General features: G+C 44.3%; 1 long non-coding RNA gene across 1 annotated transcript in view; it reads left to right on the top strand.

The window, feature by feature from the left end:
* The first annotated feature begins 933 nt into the window (after positions 1 to 933).
* The window catches only part of LOC135973833 (uncharacterized), a 48,932-nt gene continuing 27,506 nt past the window's right edge, over positions 934 to 22,359 (top strand). Inside the window, exons 1-2 of the long non-coding RNA XR_010590872.1 lie at positions 934 to 985; positions 5,011 to 5,088. This is a non-coding gene — a long non-coding RNA (uncharacterized LOC135973833). The remainder of the gene's footprint in view (positions 986 to 5,010; positions 5,089 to 22,359) is intronic.

The following is a 22,359-nucleotide window of genomic DNA, read 5'->3' as shown; positions in this document are numbered from 1 at the left end:
AATGACCGAGCTAAAAGACTGTCTAGGGGGAAAGAGAAAAGGAGGCCTGACATATGAGTGACCCTGGACTCACACAGCACCTCGTCCATAACGCTCTCTTTTCATACCAGCTTCAAGGTCAGGTGAAATGAACTAAGCTTTGACCTGACAACTTACAAGAGGGGATAGAATGAACTAGAACAAGGCGAGTGAAAGCCAGGCCTTGGGGTTTCCTTCTCCTGCTGTCAGGCCCACAACGCTATGGCCCTGGGGAGAGCTGGCTTTAGCTTTGCTGGGTCTGTGTAATGGGGGAAGTAGAAGGGTTGGCCAAGTGGGGCAGCCTTTTCTCTCGGGGTTTAATTCTGCTCTTGCCTACACTCTGGGTGGGCTTCCTGGGCCTGGAGTTTGGCCTACTAAGGCTTCCTCGGGCAGGGACTCTAGAGCAAAGCAGGCTTTGATGTGGCAGATACAACTGGTGGAGGAAACCTTGGCATGAGGGGACTGTCCTAAAGCACTATACTGGCTCCTATCAGGAGCGCCGCCAGCTTTTCTGCCGCACTAGGCGGCGGAAGGTCCCGCCGGCAAAATACCACCGCGGTCGCCGCCCCCCAAATTGTAGTGCCCTAGGTGACCGCCTAGGTCGCCTAATGGGTTGCGCCGGCCCTGGCTCCTATACCACCCTCCTCTTGGCAGAGAGGCCGCACTGGGGCTGGGCTGGAGGAGACGGGCCATAGCAGTGGAAGGAGGCACACGCATGGCTGCTAGGTGCCCTGCCCCCCTCCAATTTGGGAAGAAGGCAGGTAGGGGGCGTGGCTCTGAGGGGCAGACAAAAGGCACTTCAGGGGAAAAAATAGCAAACTGTAGGAACCGAGCTGTGATTGGTGGAGCAGGCTGGAGGGGGAGGAGTCAGGCCCTTTAAAACTGGCTCCCTTGCCTCCCTCCTTCAGTCTAGCGAGCGAAGGCTGGGTGGAGGAGGCAGCTACCTGTCCTAGTGCGATGGAAGGGGGTAAATGCTCTTTTCAGTTCTTGGAGTCACTGTGTTTTGGGTTTATTGCCCTGGCAGGAAATAAAAGAGCCTAAAACTGAAGAGCCAAGGCAGAGCTGAGCTAAATTCAGCTGTGTCTGTTCCCAGCCCCACATCCTGAGGGAGGCAGGGTGTGTGCACGCGGGGGGGGGGGAATAGGCTGGTGCTTTTGCCCCAAAAGCTGCATACGGTAGCGGATGATCCTGCTAGCACAGGCTGGGTGGGGTTTCCTCACTTGTTACCTTCCCCCAGAGATAAGGAGGGGAGGGGGTGTCCCTGGGGCAGAGAGAGAGGTAGGGCTGGGGGGAGGTAGGTTGTGAGGAAGGAGTCCAAGTGCAGCCAGGCCTGAGGAGAAAGCTTAGGCTGGAGTTTGTGGTGGTTTGGCAGCTCCCCACCCCCCCTTGTTAACAAACTGGACTACAGGAGGGGCTGACTTCATTTGACTTGGGGGGGGGGGTGGGTAGTAGTGTCTGGAGTATAGTAGGGAAAGGAAGCCATCTGTTTACAGTGAAACTGAGGCAGGATCCCAGCCTTTGGGTAGGGGAGTGCCCCTCCCCCAATGGGGGCCCGCTGCTGGACCCACAAAGGGGAGAGGCTGTCAGCAGGAGGAAACAACAGGAATCCTGGGAGCTGCTGACCTGGCTCCTGTAGTTTCTGTGAAGCCATATGAGGAGTGGGGGGAAGAAGAGGGAGAACAGTACAGAGTACTAGGGCCGGAGGAGAGGGGCAACCATCAACCGGGCAGGGGAGGAGGTTTTGCTGGCAGCTGGCTCAGGCTGGTCGTTTTTGCCACTTCAGTGAAGCCCAGGCTGTGGGAAATAGTTGAAGGAGGCCTTTGGTCTGGCCCAGTATGGCCGTTCTTATGTTTGTTTGTCTCCCAAGTGCCTGGCCCCTTCCCCTGCCAGCTGCCCCAGGAGTAGGCTCTGAAGGCAGATTATAAACTGCCTTAATGCAAGCTTAAAGAGAGCTCTTCCTGTCCCAGTCATACTGGCAAGTGCTGGGCCCCGAAGAGTAAGATACATACGTACAGGTGCTTGAATCTACCAAATAACAATGCCGTCTGGCTGGTGGTTGCGTGAAGAGAGCAGGGACAGGAGGGGTCTGCGGTGTTCTGTCCAAGGAACCAGTTGTAACAAGCCCTTTCAAGAGGCAGGGCTCCCTTACTGTATCCTTCCACACCACCCCCCGCAGTGACCAGTCTAATAAAGTCCATCACATTCTTGGTCCATTTGTACCTGGCAAAATGCAGACTAAATGGGCCATTAGTAGGATCTGGCTTCTCCAGCTCCCCAAACGCAGCTGCTTTTCCTACAATGCTATTCTACTCAAATAAGTTCCCTAGAATCTGTTCTCTTGGAGATATTTCCATAACTTGGGACATACCAAGCCGCTTGTGCTGTGCTCAATCATTTTCATGTTAGGTTTGGAAACTAAAACCTTATGATTAAATAACATTACTAGTAAGCTTATAATTTAAGGTGCTTTGTAACCCTTCTATGTCTTATTGCTTAATTCAAGACAATGGTTTTATGGCATGAATTTTGGAGAAAACGCATTTGGTGAATGCAAAAAATTCTGTACAATAGTAGGCTTAATTTGCATGTGTGATTATTACAATTGCGTGAGCAATTCAGTACCTTTTGTAAATAAATTAGGGCTGTCAAGCGATTAAAAAAATTAAATGTGATTAATTGCATGATTAAAGAATAATAGAATACCATTTATTTAAATATTTTTGGATGTTTTCTACACTTTCAAATATATTGGTTTCAATTATAACACAATACATAGTGTACAGTGCTCACTTTATATTATTTTTATTACAAATATTTGCACAGTAAAAAACAAAAAAAATAGTATTTTTCAATTCACCTAATACAAGTAATGTAGTGCAATCTCTTTATTATGAAAGTAGAACTTAGAAATGTAGAATTATGTACAAAAAATAACTGCATTGTTTTATTTTTTAATGTAAAACTTTAGCGCCTGCAAGTCCACTCAGTCCTACTTCTTGTTCAGCCAATCGCTCAGACAAACAAGTTTGGTTACATTTGGAGAAGATAATGCATCCCGCTTCTTGTTTACAATGTCACCTGAACGTGACAACAGGTGTTTGCATGGCACTGTTGTAGCTGGCACTGCAAGGTATTTACGTGCCAGATGCGCTAAAGATTCATATTTCCCTTCATGCTTCAACCACCCTTCCACAGGACATGTGTCCATGCCGATGATGGGTTCTGTTCAATAACGATCCAAAAGAGTGCGGACCAACACATTCATTTTCATCATCTGAGTCAGATGCCACCAGCAGAAGGTTGATTTTCTTTTTTTGTGGTTCAGTTGTATAGTTTCCACACTGGAGTGTTGCTCTTTTAAGACTTCTGAAAGCATCCTCCACACCTTATCCTCCTCAGATTTTGGAAGGCACTTAAGATTCTTAAATCTTGGGTCGAATGCTGTAGCTATCTTTAGAAATCTCACATTGGTACCTTCTTTGCCCTTTGTCAAATCTGCAGTGAAAGTGTTCTTAAAACGAACAACATGTGCTGGGTCATCATCCGAGACTGCTATAACGTGAAATATATGGCAGAATGTGGGTAAAACAGCAGAAGACATACAATTCTCCCCCCAGGAGTTCATTCACAAATTTAATTAACACATTTTTTTTTAATGAGTGTCATCAGCATGGACGCATGTCCTCTAGAATGGTGGCCAAAGCATGAAGGGGCATACGAATGTTTAGCATATTTGGCAGATAATTATCTTGCAGTGCTGGCTACAAAAGTGCCATGTGAACACCTGTTCTCGCTTTCAGGTGACATTGTTTACATTTACAAGACATAATGCTGCCTGCTTCTTATTTACAAAGTGTCTGTCTTAGCGATTCGCTGAACAAGAAGTAGGACTGAGTGGATCTGTAGGCTCTAAAGTTTAACATTTTGTTTTTTGAATGCAGTAATGTAACAAAAATATCTACATTTGTAAGTTGCACTTAGATTGCATTACAGTACTTGTATGAGGTGAACTGAAAAATACTATTTCTTTATCATTTTACAGTGCAAATATTTGTACTAAAAATAATTTAAAGTGAGCAGTGTACGCTTTGTATTCTGTGTTGTAATTGAAATCAATATATTTGAAAATGTAGAAAAACATCCAAAATATTTAATACATTTCAACTGGTATTCTATTGTTTAACAGTGCGATTAATCATGATTAATTTTTGAGTTAATTGCAGTTAACTCATGCGATTAATTGACAGCCCTAAAAAAAATACAATCAAACCCAGACAATACTTTCCTCTCCCACCATCAGCCTCTCTAAAAGCTTGGGTAAACCATTGCCTTTGTGGGATTCACTGAAACACAACCTACCTGAGGTGGTATTAGTAATGAAGATTAAATTATTTTACTTCACAGGTGTATTGTGTGAATATCCAGAAAGTGCTTGGAGCTCTTCAGGTGAGAAGCCTGAAAGAAGTACAGACTGTTGTTAGTATTACACCACTTAGTTTCAACCAGATACTTCTATATTGGAAATTAAAATACTCCCCTTTGTCCAGAGAGTGAAAATGACCAGGGGTGTAGCAGGGGTAGGTGCACTTTAAAGGATCCAAAGTGTAAAAATACATAAATTCCACCATAATGCAGACTTCTTTGTGTATTTATAATATTCCACATGGCTGTTACTGTCATTAATGGGTTACTTGGGAGCTGAACTCATTTTCTCCCCACTACAGGCTGTGTAGTTGGCACTGCCCGGCTGCAAAATCCTTGCGGTTCTGTAGAGTCATATGTCAGGATTTATAAACTGATGTCCCAAATAAAGAATATTTGTTCTAAAATAGGACCCATGTCCTAGCTGACATGAACAAGACTTCAAATGTCAATAATTCTTGTTCATACACTTGTGTGTATGTCTGAGTGATTATCTTATTTTCTGCTCCTCCACAGGATTCCAAAAAAAAGTAATCTTTTAAACTTTTATATTCTTCTCTTTTTTTCTAGACTAGGAAGCAAATGCTGGCAGCGGTAACATTACTCTGCTTGTGCAGATAAAAATGGCTCCTTCCAGTTAGACAGCTGGTAAGTGACACTGGGATTCTGACACTTGCATTGTTCTATTTTTTGTGCTTTCCTCTCTGAAGGTTACATGCTGTCACACTGAAAGCTTTTTGCCTACACGTGCAAACTCCTACTGCCATGTGATCCCCAGAGGTACTGATTGAATGTCAAGGCAACTTTTTGATCACAAATTATGGAGAGTCACTGCAGGGGCAATGCTGGGTCCCATATGAAGGAAAAAGGGTTAACTCCAGTTTGGGACTGCTCAGGTGGTCAGGGAAATGATTAGAGCAGTAATGCCAATAGGTGTAGGTAACTGCATGGACAGTTTGAGAGGGGAGAATGCCTTTGGTAAGGCCATGCTCCATGTCTAGAAATCACAGATGAACTCCAAGCTGGAAAGTCTTCAGTTTATATTCTGATTGTTACATTTATTCTGTATTGTATGCAGGGCCGGCTCCAGGCACCGGCATAGGAAGCAGGTGCTTGGGGCGGCCAATTCAAAGGGGCGGCACTCTGTCCGGTATCGGGGTGGCACGTCTGGGTCTTTGGCGAGAATTTGGCGGCGGGTCCCTCATTCCCTCTCTTCCTCTTTGAGCTGCCGCTGAAGAGGAAGAGAGGGAGGACCCGCCGCCAAAGTGCCATCACGCTTTTTTTTTTTTTTTTTTTTTGCCGCTTGGGGCGGCAGAAAAGCTGGAGCTGGCCCTGATTGTACGTGTACCCAGGCACACATTAGCATGTAGGCATGAACACTGCTAACTCTCAAGGAAAAGTCCTTGCTGACTTTCCCTGTTCTCTTCTGTTGACTTATTTCACCTCCTTGTGGTCTTGCAATCCATTGTTCTATGGACCGAGTCAAATTCTTGTTCCAGTTATACCGGTATAAATCCAGCACTCTATAAATCTGCTCTCACTAGATTTCTGCTGGGATGAAAATCTGAAGTAATGCCATTGATTGCCAGTGGAGTTACTTCACATGCACACTGGTGCAAGAAAGAGCAGAATCTTTTTGCTTCTCTTTGGTTGTAATTTTGTATCATAGCTACTGTGTTTAACCAACTGATGTAGGATCCTTCCTGGTTTCCTTTAGGGAACTGGAGCTGGTGGGGGAAAAAAAATCGAAATTTTTCAACAAGGACATGGATATTTTTTTCCATAACTTTTGCAATAAAATTTCCCAGTTTTTTGGATCAGCTAAATGGGAAGCCAGGGAAAAAAAAGTAATTGGGTCTGGGGGGAGTGGCGGGGTAGTTGTGGTCCATGATCTCATTCAACAGCTAGTAATATTCCTTGCCTGGTTTAGACTGTCTCTCCAAATGTGGAGGAAGGTATCTTGTATTCTGCCTTGCCTTCAAAGGCGGGGATTACTTGTGCCTAAATTCTTGTTTAATGAACAGAGTTCTATATATGCTGTAGACTTGCCAAATAACACAACTAAAATGAGGAAATCTAAGGTCACCTGCACTCTTGCTAGGAATAGTCTGCACATGAACATTAATCTGGAATACGGTGGGGTGTGAATTTAAAGTGGATTAACTGTTACTGATTAACTCCATGTGAGGACATGTATTTTGGAAAAAGAGTGCCTTATTCTGAATTAGATTAAGTGGATTAAACTCATTCAGAATAAGGTATTTTTATTCCAGAATAAGAACAACCACAAATGGAATTCATCAGGGATAACAACCATTGTAGACAAGCCTCTAGTGTAACACACACTGGGAATGTTGTACCCCTTTTGTGCTGGTTCACTATTAGATAACAGCCTACTATTGCTACATGCTAATAATGCAATTACTCCTTTAGCTCAAGTGGTAGAGGTCTATACTACAGTGCTGAAAATCATATGCTCAAACCCTTGTGAGCATCCCCAGTTTAATTTGAAGGTCAAAGCCCTTTTATAATATCTCAGAATAAATAGTTCCCCTCCGATCTAATTGGATAAACTCTGTTAGAATTTTATAGAAAAACTGCCATCTGGGTGAGAAAAAAAGAAAGTAAAAGATGACGGGAAGCACAATTCATCTTTAGCAATTCAGTTCTGCCTTTGTCAGACACCAGGAGGCCAGAGCTTTTTCTGCATGGCAGGAAGGGACCATTCCATTGAAAAACAAGATCGATATCAAGGCCCTGGATGCTAACCCAGATATTTAAATCACCCGGGAGACCATTTAAATGGAAAATCAGTAACTGAAGCATGAGAGATTGATTTTAAATAATTTTTACGGCTGTGGGCTTCAAGCTGTTGTCAATATTTCTGCATAAATAATAAAATATATTAAAAAGTTAGACATGACTGACAGCATGCCCAGATAAACCTTGGGATTGGAGCAGTTTCAAGGTGTGGGGAGCAACGCAAATCATGTTGCTGGCAGGTTAAACCACTGCTGCAGGGTGGAGAAAGGTAAACAACTGCTGCTGACACACCGTTTATTCTCCAGGGCTGACAGTACTCAACCTCCTTCCTCTCTGGCAGAAACAACAGCAAGGCACTTATAAAAGAAGTGCTGATTTCAAATAAAAAAAGTTATGGAAGAAAAAGATGAGATGGGCATTTTTATATCCCAAGCCAAAGTGACATTTGTTGATATCCAGCAACAAGGGTGACACTTACTTCTGTGCTGAGAAAAACAAACCCAATAGCCAGTATATATCTTATTAGGCTATAAATGGGTGAAGTCTAGTGGTTAGAGAAGGGGATTGTATGTCATGGCTCCTGGGTTCTATTCCTGGCTCTGCCTCTGCCCTAGTTTGAGTCATGTACCTGTGTCCCACTATTGTCTCTGTCAAATGGGGTTGATAATATCCATTGCACGGTGACGTTTTGTAGCTCAATTAATCCGTGAAGAACTCTGCAAACGTCACATGAAAAGGGTCTATGTGAAATGTTTGTCATCCAGGTTTGAGAGGGAAGTGTGTGGGCAATTCAGAGAAATCAATGAGCCATTTGTTTAAAGTTCTTAGCTGGAAATTCAGAGAGTAGCATTCCTAACATCAAAATAAGAAACGTGTCCCACCCGAGGGAAGCTTTGTCTGGCATTCTTGTTAGGCATTTAGTAGCGAATCGAAGGGCACCGCATGGATTCCACTACTTATTTCTGATACAAATCAGTTCTAATTTAAATGTTTTACCATTTACCATCTTTCTGATGACAACCATCACTACTTTCACCTTGGCCACGTTGGAGCTCCTTAGAAATAATAAACAGACGTTGGTTGGCACAGATTTGTGTAACATCTATTACTTTGGTCTCTACAATCAAAAGCCATTTATAGTAAATGTGTTTGCTTTGTACTGAATTACTCACAATGCTGCCAAGTACAGCCACACCAGCTGTTAATTAGAGTTTAGCTTTTATGACCAAAAAGTCTGCTCTGTTGTTATGGAAAATGGGAATAAAAAGTCATTTAACCTATTGTGATGTGAAAATAAATGATGACTTGTTGGTTTAATTAAATCGTCTGTTTATCTAGCTGTCAAAGTGTTTGAACATGCACAGGATTATGAACAGCATTTTGCTGGCTTGTTTCCTGTTGTCTGAATGTTGTTTGAAGCGACAGTTACTTACTAAATGGCCCACTGAACTCAACATGAATCTTTCAGCAGAAAGTCCAATGCATCATTTTGCTTCATGTGCTGCACAATGTGTTACAAACACACAATCCAAGCCCCAAAACAAAACCCACCATTCCCAAAACCCCCACCATCACCCCGCACAATTATTTTTATCACACAGCAAGAGGCATCTGCTTAAATATCTCATTATATTGCACATGGGTGCACATACGCTCCTTTATTTCTCTGAATCATTCCCACGAGGCTATTTTGGGGAAGCTACCATTTATCTATTGCATGGGGGGAGCAACATTAGAATTAATTCTTCAAAGACAAATGTATGGTTCTTCCACCCTGCTCCTTACAATGGCGCTTTCCAAAAAGTTCCTTTATGCTTAGATTGAATGTTCCATAATGTTCTTTACAGTTTGTGCTTGTGGATATTCTATGAGGGCTCTTCTGATTGAACCAGAGGGCTCTTCTGGTTTTTTTGTTTTTTGTTCCCCCCCCCCCCCCCCCCCCCATGCAAATCTTTGCTGTGGCAAGACAGGTAGATGGGCTGTCATGAATCCAGCAATTTGGTCTTTGGACATGATTGGCTGTGCAGCAGCAAATGGGAAAATTTGGCTCATATGTTTGGGTGGAGATTTCACCGATGGGAACAGCTTCAGAACTACTCTTGGATGGTATAGGGCCGTGGTTCTCAACCAGGGGTCCGGGGCCCCTGCGGGGCTGTGAGCAGGTTTCAGGGGGGCTGCCAAACAGGGCCAGCATTAGATTTGCTGGGGCCCAGGGCAGAAAGCTGAAGCCCCCGGTATGGGGCTGAAGTCTGGGGCCCTGAGCCCTGCTACCCAGGGCTGAAGCTGAAGCCTGAGCAACTTAGCTTCATGGGGCTCTCTGTGGCATGGGGCCCAGGCAGTTGCCTGGCTTGCTATCCCGTAAGGCCACCCTGGCTTTTATATGCCAAAAACCAGTTGTTGTGGCAGAGGTGGGCCATGGAGTTTTTATAGTATGAGGGGGCTCAGAGAGAAAAAGGTTGAGAACCCCCCGGTATAAGGCAAAGGGGTCTTTAACTGCAGATGATGCAGAAAATCAATTGCAGATCTAGTGTTGCGGAAGGTCATTGAATACTGTTGGTATTTTTTTTTATAGGAGAGTGAGCCAATAAAACAGATGTACTTCCAGATACAAAATTACCTCACTGTGTTGGGATACTGAGCAGGAGGCAGGGGGGACTTGGACACAGTAAATGCGTGGGTTTTCACCGTATGGGCCATGCTTCCACAACAAAACGGGTTGCAAGACTAAAACAAGACTATTTGTGTCCGATATGTCTGAGATTGTTGAAAAGCAGTGCACAAACTCAGTGCCAGCCTGGTCAAGTGAAACGCTTTAATTGGGGATTACCCCTTTCCTGAAGTGTTCCAAGAGAACGTTCAAGACTTGGGGTTCTTTACTCATTTGTGTTAGAATCCCGCTTGCTGCTGCTTCTCCACCTTCCTCCCCTGGCAGAATATTTTGCCAGTGTCATAGACAAAATTCCCAGGTCTACAGTAAAAAAGCAGGTTGGTCTTACCAGTTACGTGCAAAAGGCACGATGCTATCACAATGGTACCCATTGCTATCTGACTTATACTAGAGTCAAAACAGCAGGTGATGTCTTATGCAGAGGGTCTGGACTTTGCATCTGTAATTCCTAGGATCCTATCTATCTCCTGCTCAGGAATGGTTTCATTCTTGTCTCTCACACCAGAAGTCCCAGGCATGAGACAATGTCAAGGAAATGTCTTCTATAATTGCAGGTTTGTAGCCTTAAAAAAACCAAACAAACGCCTTGTAACACAAACATTCCATTCAGTAAAATAAATAAAATAACAGCAAAGAGCTGCATCTATTGTGTCCTCCTCTCCAGCTCTCTGTTGCTATGGTTGGTCTTGGCAAAATGTGCAGCTTCTGGCAAACATCCTCGACACATTCACACAGAGTGCCAACAAGGCCAGCTTCCCTCCATCTTGTTAGCTCCTCCGGTTTCTGCCCAGGATGAGAAGGACGTTTGAAAAGGAGACCTGGTTGTACAGTCTATGCCTGTTTGTATTTGTAAGGGGAAGTTGGCAGTAACAGCAATTACTCTGCAAATGGCAGTTTGAGGAATCTCAGCATTGCAACATTTCCATAGACGGTGGAATTCTGAAAGGAATCTGTCTTTAGATACGCTGCTATATTTACGCAGCTAAGTTATACATTGACTATCGTTGAAACCAAATAGGGATGCTTTGTGACGATGGTTTATCGACCTTTTTAATGTGACTGGGTGTTGCTGTTCTCTGTTTGCTTTATATTGGAAACTATGTACAAATACGTGCCACGCTCTCTCAAACCAACCTGCCTAGTTTGTACTGACCTTGTACAGTACCGTCTTTGCTAAAGGAAAGCCAATCACGCATTGCTGTCTGGAGACAGCCTGCTGCTTCCTCTTTAAATATTCCAGAAGGAGCTGTGGCATGAAGCACATGCGTTGTATGCAGAAGTTAGTCTCCAAGAAAGTGCTAAACTTGTCTTGGCTGTTTACTTACGCTTTTGTACTGTTTGTGTAGTTGGAAGTCTTGATCTCATATTTATCTCCTCTTAAAACAGCTACAGTTTATAGTTTAAACACATTAATCATCTCCAAACCTTTAAGTGGAGACATCGGCTTTGTTTGCCTTTAATTTTTATTTAAAGACGCCCTTCCCAATTCAGAAGGCAAGTGCTTTAAAGGGCATCTAAGGAGCGTCTCCTCAAACAAACTGCTTCTAGATAAGTGTAGTAGCATGCCAAGGTTTCTTTTTACAATGGAAAAAGACTTGTGCTCTAGTGGTGAAATACACTCCTGGGCAGAGGACCAACCACAAGGTCTAGGCACCACTTAAATTTTCAAATTAGGATTTAAGTGGTGTCTAAGGCACGTGTGAGGCCCCTGCACCTGAGCCAGTTTCACCCTTGAGAGAACGTAAGATTGTGAATTGTATTGTACTGGTCTAGCTGTTCTGTATGTGTGGCACTGCTCTCTCTGGGACAAACCAGAGCTGCTTAAATGTGTCTCAGAGGCCCTACACTGCTAACAGCCCCAAGTTGATCAAAGGCTGGGGTTCAGATTCAACGGTTCCAAAATCTTATGAGTTGTTCTCACAATAATTTGGCTCAAAATGGAAGTGATTGCGATTAGATGTCGGCAGAAATCTTATCAGCAGTGAGCTAGTGAGGTTACCATCATTTTGGGTCTATATCTATCCTTATGGCTATCCATAAGAACGGCCATACTGGGTCAGACCAAAGGTCCATCCAACCCAGTATCCTGTCTACCGACAGTGGCCAGTGCCAGGTGCCCCAGAGGGAGTGAAACTAACAGGCAATCATCAAGTGATCTCTCTCCTGCCATCCATCTCCATCCTCTGACAGACAGAGGCTAGGGACACCATTCCTTACCCATCCTGGCCAATAACCATTAATGGACTTAACCGCCATGAATTTATCCAGTTCTCTTTTAAACTCTGTGATAGTCCTAGCCTTCACAACCTCCTCCTTACAAGATTCTGGTCTGTCTGTCCCAACCAGAACCAGCAAGGAGGTCCGGTCCCAGATTACAAAACCTGCTAGTTTGAGGGAGCTTTGGATTTCAGTGTTGTTTCAGATTTGTCTGTAGTTAACCAGGGCTGTGAGGGCTGGATTTTGCTTTCAGTCGCTTAGTTGCAAATTTGGAGTAACTTCCCTGAACCCTTTTGAGGAAGACAGACTGAGAGTTGGCACTTCAGGTGATTCATTTAATCTCCTCAAGGGAAATCTTCCAACCCAGTCACATATCACAGGGACATGTTTACTCACAGCATTTTACATGACCCCCCCCCCCCCCCCCCAAAGCATGGTAAGACAGAGTGTTTTGGAGCAGTCCTGGAGCATACTGTAGTACTTATTTTTATAATGGGGAAAAACTCTGAGCAAAACTAAGACAACCCTAGAATCCACTTAGGATCGAAATCTGCCGCACTGGGGACTGAGTGGTTCAGAAGACTGGTCATAAAATAAATGACTGCTCACATCTTGGTTGCTGGCTCATATCCAGTCTAGTTCAGTAGTGACCTAAAGCTCTGACTACTTTAGTAGCCTGTATGAAATGAATTTGATCTTGGCTCATCACCTACTGGAACAGATATTTGTTACAAAGAGTCATCACAGCTAATGGCCACCTCTGAGAGACCAAATCTTTGGGCACAGCCTGAATTATTCTCATGGCCGCTCCAGATCAGAGTGAGGGATGCTGGGGAGCATGGCATTGCTACTGCCAGTGTTGGATCTCTCTTCTGGGTACTCACAGGAATTCAGTTTCCAGGGCTGTTAATCCAGCTCTTTGCAAAAGGAAAATCCACACAAACAAATACACACGATCTGCTGCTTGTCCTGGAGCCTCCTCCCAAGGTCCTTGTAGGTTGTATTTACACAGGTGGCACATAAACACCTAGCTCCGCCTTCATATCTTTCATCTGGTGAGGCGCTTGGGCACGATGCTGAGTGACGAATGGTACAGGAATGCCCATTACTAAGGAAACATTTTCCTGCTTTTTCAGTGTGCCCTCAATGTAGCCGAGGTGTGAGACTCCCTCTTATTTAATCTGAATGTTGATGTTTCTCCCACAGCTATGTTGGAGTTGGGTCCGCATGCAGTTCTGTTTCAGGCTTGTGTTTTCCCACATGGAATCACATAAAAGGATGAGTTAATTAGAGTTTATAAAGCTCCAGGTGATGCTCCAAGCATTTTTTTTATTGTCATCATTGGTATCCTAGCTAGGTGCTGCTGAACACATCCAGATGTGTAGAAATCAAGCTGATGTGGATCCCTTGAGAAGCCCAGATAAACATACTGTCACTTACTGAGGAATCTCTGCGTCTGGCCGGTATCTTCATGTGACTTTGTGGAAACCTGGATATGTTTTGTTTCCTCCTCCTCAGAGTTGTATGAGGATTCCTATCCAGGCGTCGCTAACAAATCCAAGGGTAGGTCTACACGGCAATTAAAAACCCACAGCTGGTTCATTCTAGCCCTGGGTTTTTAATTGTAGCATAGATATAAGCCAAGCCAAGCCAGGCTGGCTCAGATGTCCATGGAAAGTTGCTGGGGTCAGAGAGAGAAACGAGATGAGGTAGGATGTCCCCAACCATTGACTTCTTTCTTCCGTTAAAAAATAAAACAGAACTCCGGAAGCTGGAGACCTTAAAGTAATGATTTCATAGTTTTCTACTGACAGGTCTCCTCAGTCCCAGTTGATCCAAATCTCCCTTTCTTTATTTCGGGGAGATCTTACCCAGGATCTCCTGGTATTGTGTCCTGTTTCAGCCGGGGCAGCTCCTCACATAACACTGTATAATTTATAGGAGGAGTCCATGCCCTAAGGCTCCTGGAGCTCAGTTCCCGAGCCCCTGTGCCAGTAACATTAAAACGTAACTGACAATAAATTGGCAGTAGGCCTGAGGAGAGCCCAGTGCAGGAGCAGCTTGCAGCTCACGTGAATCGGCAGAACTCCAGCAACTTCAAGGGTTCTACCCCGGCCAAGATCTGGCCTGCCCCAAGGCCCCTCAATCAGTGCAAAACTACATGACAAATGCAGGCAGAATTTAAAAGAACATTTTTAAAGGCACAATCCTTGTGTCTCTTACGTTTATGTTGGAAGAGCCCCAACAGTATCAAACTGCCCCAAACTGCACTAAGCGGCTTTATATCAACCCAAAAGGCAATTCAGGGGGTGGGAGAGTGATGTGGAGCCTAAATGAACATGAGGCTAACCTGCTGTCTCCACCCTCTCCAGCTGTGTAGCCATAGAGTGCGGTCTGGTTGCTCCGGTCAGTTAAAGCAGAGAGCCCCAAATGCAGAATCTGGCATTTGAGAAGATCATGGATTTGACCTGCTCCCTGGAGAGCTGTGGGTTCATAAACCACCGAATAAATTACAGCGAGGCCTAAATAACGAAGTATTTACATCTGTCCGATGACTGCCCCAATATTTTTAAGTATGTAAAATAAAACTGGACCCATTGTCCTCAATGCTCTGGAATGTACAAAGAAAACAAACGTCTCTAGGCATGAATGAACTAACGAAAAAATGTGGCAGTGAATTTGGCGCCTTCTTTTCCTACCTCACCTTGGGGCGCGCGTGTGTGTGGGTAAGAACAGTATTTTAATCTCTCGTCCATTTTTTTTAACCCACTCACATAATCACTCTTGCATAGTGGCATCTCAAGGTGTTTGGCAAACCATCCATAAGAACCAGACTAGTATCATGTGACTCATGTGAGAAAGTTCTGTTCGCTTCACTGGGGCCTGCTCGGGTGAGAGAAGTGATTACAAGTTGTCCCTGGTGAATTAAGTTCCTGTGCGGCAGGGAAGCAGTATTAACCCCATTTCACATACCAAAGCATTCAGTGATTTGCCTGCAGAGAGTTCATGGCAGAGCTAGTAAGAGAGCCCAGAGTTCCTGACTTCCTATCATATGCCTTAACAACATAATCACCCTTCTTCTTGCACATGAGTAAATGCAGCAGAGAAGACATGGCTTACTGAGAACACAGGAAAACCTTATATTATGTGGCACGCCCACATTTCAGTGAACTGAGAGATGTTTCACGGACGCATGCTTTTTTTAATCATGGTATGACACTTAGGTTGTGCCATCCCACTGGTTAGCAGGGTCATGGCATAGCCAAAGTTGTGACACTTTCTTCGCTGATGTGTATTACCCACCTCTCAGAAACGGGCTGCAATCTCTGTTGCCTATGGTTGCAAATGCAACCCAGAAAAATGCTCTCCATTGGACTAGATTCTGTCCATGAGTTCATCTTGTGAGACTCGGTCATCTGAGAACAGAATCTTTGCATGACTCCTCATATTGTTGACTTAATCTTTAGAAAGAATATTAACTGCAATGTCACTATATCTTTGCAATCCTGGTCTAAAGAGACAGTTGCATCATAACTTTATATAACTCAGGGTTAAGGAAACATTCACAATCTTTAGTGTAACTATGGCTTCTTTTCCCCACCGCCTCCTCCATCCTCTGTAAAACTGCAAATCTCTCTAATGTTGTTGCCTTAAATTAAGCAGCTTTGCACCAAAATATTTACATCTTAATATAATTTTGGCTTGTAATATAATAAAAGCAATTGTGCCGTGAAAGAAAGGAAATGACATCGGAGGGATTAACTTCACAGGGGTTGGAAACGTTCTTAAGTGGGAACTTCTGTGTCACGAGAAACCTCAGCTGGTGCTACAGCTAGTACAGCAAGTTGTTCCAATTGACAAGGATAAAGCTTCCAGAATAAGATGCCGAAGGCCCCCAGCTCCTGTTCACATCAATGGAAGTGCTCTTACGCTTGCTGGATTAGGCCCCAAGTGCTGAGTCAGTCTTTAGAGAGCGATGTGCCGTGTTAATGTGAGCAGAGGCCTAGAAACGGGGATCGCCTGAGTTCTAATCCCAGCCGTGACACTGATTCCCTCTATTGCCCTGGGCAAATCATTTAATCTGGATCTTGGCACAGCTTGTGTGAAACAGGGCTAATACAGGCCTACCTCACAGTTGGGGGTGGGTGGATTGACAAGAGTGTGTGCAGTGCTTTAAAACCCAGCAGAGCCAGGATATGGAGTGGTTTGCTTCTCAGAGAAGGAGATGTTGCTCCTCCCACCACACGTTGGACAAAAGTAGGAAGCAATCATGAGTGTTGGCTGGAAGTCCCTGCCCTCTGATGGCTGTGCAATAGGCTGTCTGAAAAGATGAGAGGGAGGCTCAGTTCTGTTTCTCATAGCAGCTGTCCACATCGTAAAAGCCACCCCCGGTCAGTGGCTCGCCAGACCAGCCAAGTCCTCAATTATCCCTCTGCTCACTAGAGATCAGAACTGAACTGACAACCCACAGGTGAAAGGCACCAGGAGCACAGCACCTCAGAGCTGAGCAGTCCTCCTCAGACAGCAGCAGAACACAACCCAATTTTAACTTTGCACGAGCTGTGCCTGGACCAAAACCATGTGCTTCAAGGGAATCCAAATTCGAATACCCAGGCCTGGTCCCTAAGGGAGAGAATCCAATATGGCTGGCAGTGCTGTAGCCAAGTGTTCAAGCTCCCAGATAAATTTAATCTCTCCCTGATAGCAAGATGTATGGTCATTGGAAATGAGGCAAAGTTATAAAGTAAAGAAACAAAATCCTCCCCTCCTCGCCCCCCACCAATAAATTTCAGAATAAATGGAAAGCCATAAACCAACAGCCACTGTACACTCTGGGCATTTGGCCTATTCGTGGCTAATGGTAGCTCTCAGGCAGAGAGCATTAGCTTCCCACCGCACACCTGACGCACCCCGTGACTGGAGTATCGCACACAATATGCCCTTTCACGCTCTCCTGCATACTTATTGTTACACCGGGCCAACTCCCAGCCACAAGTTGTGCCTCAGGGCATCCCTGAAAGGCTGTTGTGATGAAGGGAACCCCAGAGCATGTCTTTGCAGCTGACTGGCCCCAGATCTGAGACATGTTTCTTGTTGAAAACCCCGCACATAAAATCCTGGCCTTGTTGAAACCAAAACTCCCACTGACGTCAGGAATTCACCCCCCAAGCATTTATCAACCCTAATTCCCAAGTGTTAAGAGCTCCCCAAAATCCATCCTCCCCCCCCCCCTTTTTTTTACATGGGGAGAGAGAGAGAGAAGTGTTTTCTTCTAATCTTTGTAATGGATTCACTGCTGAGCAGCAGCTGGGGGACTGAGTTTTTTATTTTTCTATTACACTCTAGTAGGGGAAAAAAAGAAGAAACGAAGCTTTGCAAAAATGGCTGGGAGGCTGTGACAACTGTTCATGTATTGAATGGGAGGAAAACTTTCCTTCCTTGGGCAAAGGCTCGTCTCTGTGTGTCGGCAAACGTAACTGCAATGCCTTGGGGAGATGTTGGTCTGGAGATCTGAGGGCTGTTGTGGACATGAACTTGACTCTATTTGCTTACCTTGGCAGGGGGTGCCCCCGGAGGGTGGTAGCACTAAGACTATAGAAGCATTGCTGGAGTCTGGTGCTGTACTGTCCTTCCATTTCCTGTGTATGTGCGAACGGAAAAGGAGGAAATAATTCACATTAGAATTATAGCCCTTGGCCCAAGTGTTTGATTTTTTTCAGGGAATGTTTCACAGATGGTTTGCATCAGTTCAATATTTTTTTGATCCAGCCAATAATATCTGCTAGGCTTGGGCTCCTGTATATAAATGGAAGCTATTAAACAAAACAGGAGACAGAAGAAAAGAAAATCATGTTCTTTCTCCACAGGATCTGAAAAATAATCAGGAAAATTGTTAGTGTCATTAAAATATCTCTTTTTGTCGGCTAGGACTTTCAAAGCAGACTAAGGAAGTTGCATCCCCAATTCCAATTAGCTTCCAATGGCATTTGCGTCCCTGGTCACATACTGTTTAACTGTCCTTAATTTCTCATTATGGAGGGAGCATTGCCTTGTGATTGATTAGAGCAGAGCTCTGGCAGATCTCTGCCATCGACTCAGTGTCCCACTTGGGGAAACATCATACAAACTCTCACTTAGCTGTAAAATGGGTAGAATAGTATTGAATTTCCGCATGAGAGGCTTATCTGGTGACTCTGAAGCTCTGTGAGATCCCCGGATGGAAGGTGTTACAGAAATGCAAACTCTTTCATTTTTGGTTTGTGACATAGAGCTGTAGACTCGGAAGAGTGTCCCTAGACTTTGTTTGTCAGAGGGTGGCAGTGGATGGCAGGAGAGAGATCACTTGATCATTACCTGTGAGGGTCACTCCCTCTGGGGCACCTGGCATTGGCCACTGTCAGTAGACAGGATACTGGGCTAGATGGACCTTTGGTCTGACCCAGTACGGCCGTTCTTATGTTCTTATATTATGTAAGAGCTAGAAAACAGAGCTGCATTAGGGTTAAATTTCAGACTTGTACAGGAGATGACAAATCCTATATCCTTTTCTGCTATATGGTGTATACAGAGGGGGCCAGATTACGGCCCCAGTTACGTTGGTATAGGTCCAGAGAACTTCATTGATCTCAAATGATTTACGCTGGTGTAACTGGAAACAACTCCATTTGAAGATAGAGCTTTTCTGGATTTACATAGTGTAGAATTTGGGCAAATATTTGGAAAATGTGCCCTTCTAAACTCCTTTTGGCAAATTCGATTCTGAATATTCACACTGAAGCTGTACAGTGGTGTGTAACGTTGCTGGGCCTTCAGCTCTGTAACTGTAACAAATATTTTTTCCATAAGATGTCAGTGTGCTGCAAGAATTTACATGTTTGTTTGTTTATGAAGTACTATAAAAACCAGATGGAAGCCCTTCTTCTGCACCATCACCAAATCTGAGTTCAGCGTGTAACTTAATACTTTGGTTTGCTGAGAGCAAGAGGAACTGGTGCACTGCTGCAGTTCTGTGTATTTTGTACCGCAAAACGATAATTACCACCCTTCGGTGTTTGTCCTTTAGTGAAAGCTTCCCAGCAAGGCAATGAAAGATGAATGGAACCAGAAAAGCATTGAACTATGTCCAGCCGATCAGAGGCCTTAGTCTCCTCTGACTAGCTCCTGTCTTGCGTCGGTGTGATTCTGCTGACCCCACAGAGTTACTCCTCTTTTACACTAGCGTGAAAAACGGGGCCCAAGACACGAGTTCTCTTCCATCTATTTGAAACGATAGATGGGGAAATGTTTTAGATAATATCCTGGTTCTTGCTTTCTTCCACACAAAATAGATACAGTCAAAAATAGGGGAAAATAATTAATACTTTTGACTAATGTAGTATCTTGGGGGACTTTCCCCGTCCTGATTAACCCAGCTATGACAGTCACTGAGGGAGAGCTAAGAAGGACTCTAGTAAGCATGGCCATTGGAGGTAGAAAGTTTTTTATGGAAAATGTGTGCCTGGTTTTTTGTTGGGTAATTGCTCATAATTTTCTGCCACGGAATTATTGACTTTTTTGAGGGGGTGGGTGGGGCAGAGGGAGAGGGGAAAGTGAAATTTAGGCAGGCTGGCAATTATTCCCAACAAAGCATGCAGAAATGTGAAAAGCCCGGTTAGTATGGAAAAACGCTCTTGAGAAAATCGCCAGAGGAGGTGGGTTCAAAAGCTGCATACGCTAAGAAGTGAGTGCAGGGCCGGGGGCCATTAACTTTAATAGGCAATTTTGCCTAACTCAGTGCTGTATTGTGCTGCTGCTGTATATAAACATTTAATACCTCAAGATTTGGCCCTTAACATGGGGCTCAACGTGTGCATAGAGTCCGTCTCGTGCCAGTGCTTTTTTCATCCTTGCTACAAGCTGTCAGGGACCTCTGATGGATGTGTTCCTGGAGTGGAAGTTGCCTGCCCTTGAGAGTTATGATTGCACACATGCTGAAAGGAAAACTGCCACACCCCGGTTTGACAAGCTTATTTTTTCCCCTGCAACATTCAGCTCCACTAATGTGTGTCAGTGAGTTGTATTTTGGAAGTGCTGAGAGGCCCTAGTGAGGATCAGAGCCCCAGAGTGCTGGGTACTGCTCGTCGGAGCCACAGAGCATGGGTGTAAGCTCTTTGCTCATCGTATCATTTATTAAGTTGTGCCTAAGTAAGGAGCAGCTTTCAGTTCTGGATTTGCTACTAAGGGCCTGATCCAAAACCCACTGAAGTTAATGGAAAGTCCTGTTGGCGTCTCTGGGAGTTGGATCAGAGCCTTATGCCAGACAATTGGGCTGTCCTTATTCAGAACTGGCTAAATAGGAAAGAACTTGTGTTCCTTCTCCTTCAAAGGAGATGACTTCAAGGGCTGAGAATATTTATTTCTCTCAGGGTAACAGTCATGCTTGGATAGTTCAGATGTTGCCTAATCCTTTTTCCTTCTCTGGTTTCAGTTCCATTTTTAAATCCAGTAATATGTGTAATAATCCATAAATCTGGGATTAGTATAACATTCTATGTTCCTTGAAAGACTTTCTGATCCCATAGTTCATTTAATCTTTTATTAATGTTAACTACTTCATGTACTCTCAAAGGGCGCTGGAACAGTTTGGATAGTGGGGGGCTGAGAGCCATTGAACCGAACTGTAAACCCCGTATCTATGATGGAAACCACTTCAAGCCAGGAGGTATGGCAGCACCCCCAACACTCCTAGTTCCAGCATCTGTGGCACTGTCCAGCAAGCCCAGGAAGGGCACCTTGAAAGGCAACCAAACTAGAACGATACCTTTCATAGTAAAGTATGAGTTTGTCTTTACTGCAAAAAACATCTTCTGTTCAATGCATATCATCTGGCAGACAAAGTGCATTTGATGTTGCTAGGCTTCAGAACTGTCAAGAAGACGCACTTACTGACGTGACTTTGACGGTAAAGAAGGGTTGTTGAAAGATGTATTTCGGGAATGGAAGTTGCCTGCACTTATCAGCGATGATTACGGACATGCCCCCACCTTTCCCAGTGCCAGGGAAACCTCATGGATCCAGTCTTTGGCCTCATCTGGAATCTTATAAAACAACAATCAAAGCATTTTGGAAAATGGCCACTTTGCTGTAAAATAGGTTGTCATTGTGAAAAAGCCGAATTTCCTCCTCTGGTGAACGCAGGACTTCGCCCAGATCATGAAATGTCATAATTTTTGCTACACAGAAGCGGTGCTGCTGCCCATGTCATCATTGCCCTGTAAATTGCACATTTTCTATCATACTCCGTGTATGTTTCCTTTAATTGTAAAGCTGCTACATTATGTCCACTCCACTTATCTGGACCCCAACAGCATGCTTTATTGTTATGGTAAATTGTGAGTACAAATTCTGACCCTGTATGCCACATGGCAAGTGCATAATATATTTCCATTATGTACCTGCAAGCTCTTATTGTAAACAGAACCCAAAACCGGCTAGTGAACGGTTCAAAGTGTATCCTGTAGTGAGGAAAGACTGTCCAGTCACATAGAGCATGAAAAATAATGTCTGTTCTCTGCTATACTGTAAGGTTACGAAAGGCAAAGAGGCAGTGTCACTTACTTGTGACCGAAGGAGGAATTCAGTCCAGGTTATTGTAGACTTCATGGTGACAAGCCCTTTAGAAATAACTAAGATCAATAGAAAAGACCAGATCCTCTGTTCCACTGCCCCTTTATGCTGCTGGTCAGAAAGAGACCCAGAGTGTTTTGATTTGCAGAAATCAAGGCAAAACTGGTTCTGTATATATTGTGCCCCAAGGGGCTAATTTTGCCCATGTGGCATAAGTGTGGCAGAACACGGTTCCACCCGTGCCCCAGTATAGGGGGCGTGGCAGGAGTATTCTTGGCTGCTAAATGTCCCCATGAATCTGTTCAGCTCTGGACCTCAGAGCTGCTCTGGGGTTGGGTTGACCTTTGGCCAGGTCAAGGACATAGGAGGTCTTAAAGTGCCCCACTCCTGATCTTGTGCTTAGTATAACTTGGCCAGAATGGAGAACCTGGCCCAAAACTTCAGCTAAACTTGTCAGATGCAGAAGTTTTATTAAACTGGAAATTCATCTTGTGTAGTTAATTTTCCTGCCAAAACAAACTGGTTCAGAGAAGGTCATTGTCTCGGACAGTACCGGTGCTACGATAACACTGACATTAGATCCAGATGGAGAGAGGTTTCGTCCAATCGGCACAGAGGGAACCAATTAGAACACACGTTATTTTCCAAGGAATTCCATTTTCAAT

This window comes from Chrysemys picta, chromosome 10 (assembly GCF_011386835.1).
Source record: "Chrysemys picta bellii isolate R12L10 chromosome 10, ASM1138683v2, whole genome shotgun sequence".
Classification (NCBI taxonomy): Eukaryota; Metazoa; Chordata; order Testudines; family Emydidae; genus Chrysemys; species Chrysemys picta.
This window is presented reverse-complemented; position numbering and strand designations above follow the sequence as displayed.